This window comes from Carlito syrichta, unplaced genomic scaffold (genome assembly GCF_000164805.1).
Source record: "Carlito syrichta isolate Samal-C Ts95f unplaced genomic scaffold, Tarsius_syrichta-2.0.1 Scaffold311538, whole genome shotgun sequence".
NCBI classification, from domain to species: Eukaryota; Metazoa; Chordata; class Mammalia; order Primates; family Tarsiidae; genus Carlito; species Carlito syrichta.
Window position 1 is genome coordinate 5,121 of NW_007255634.1, and position 859 is coordinate 5,979.

General features: G+C 43.5%; 1 pseudogene; it reads right to left on the minus strand.

Annotated features, from left to right (window-relative positions):
• Nucleotides 1-795: 795 nt before the first annotated feature.
• LOC110596606 overlaps nt 796-859 on the minus strand; it is a 676-nt pseudogene continuing 612 nt past the window's right edge.

The following is an 859-nucleotide window of genomic DNA, read 5'->3' on the forward strand; positions in this document are numbered from 1 at the left end:
CTCCTAAAGGGCTGGGATTACAGGCTGAGCCACCGAGCCCAGCCTGTTATTTTCATAGTTGTGACGGTTCAGCTCCTACATATGAGTGAGAGCATGCGGTGTTTGATTTTTCTGTTCAGAGTCAGTTGACTTAGGGTGAGGATCCCCAGCTCCGTCCGTGTTGCTGCCAAGGACATGATTTCATTTTTTTCCTATGGCTGTGCGGTTTTCCATGGTGTATATCTACCCCATTTTTGTTATCCACCGATCGGTGGATGGGCATTCAGGTTGATTCTATGTCTTTGCAATCGTGAGTTGTGCAGTGGTGAACATGTGGGTGCAGGTGTCCTGGTGGTACAATGACTTCTGTTCCTTAAGGTAGATCTCTGATAGTGGGGATTGCTGGATCAAATGGCAGATTTACTTTTAGTTCTTTGAGTACTCTCCAAACCACTTTCCATCAATGTTGTACTAATTTACACTCCTACCAACAGCAGGTAATGTTCCCTTTTCTCTGCAACTGTACCAGTATCTTTTTATTTATTTATTTATTGGTTTCCATGTTTTATTTAAGAACTCATACAAAACATTGAAGATAAATGAGCTTTCTTTTTACTTATTTATTTTTATTGTAGAGACAAGGTCTTGCCAAGTTGACCATGCTGGTCTCGAACCCACGATCTTTTATAGAGACAAGATCTTGCTCTGTTGCCTGGGCTGTTCTTGAACTCCTGGATTCAAGCAATCCTTCTGCCTCAGCTTTCCAAAGTGCTGGGATTACAGGCTGAGCCACTGAGCCTGGCTGATAAATGAACTTCAGTCCTCTTCTGCATCCTGGTTAATTTGGAAGTAACAGCCGGGCTCGGTGGCTCAGCCTGTA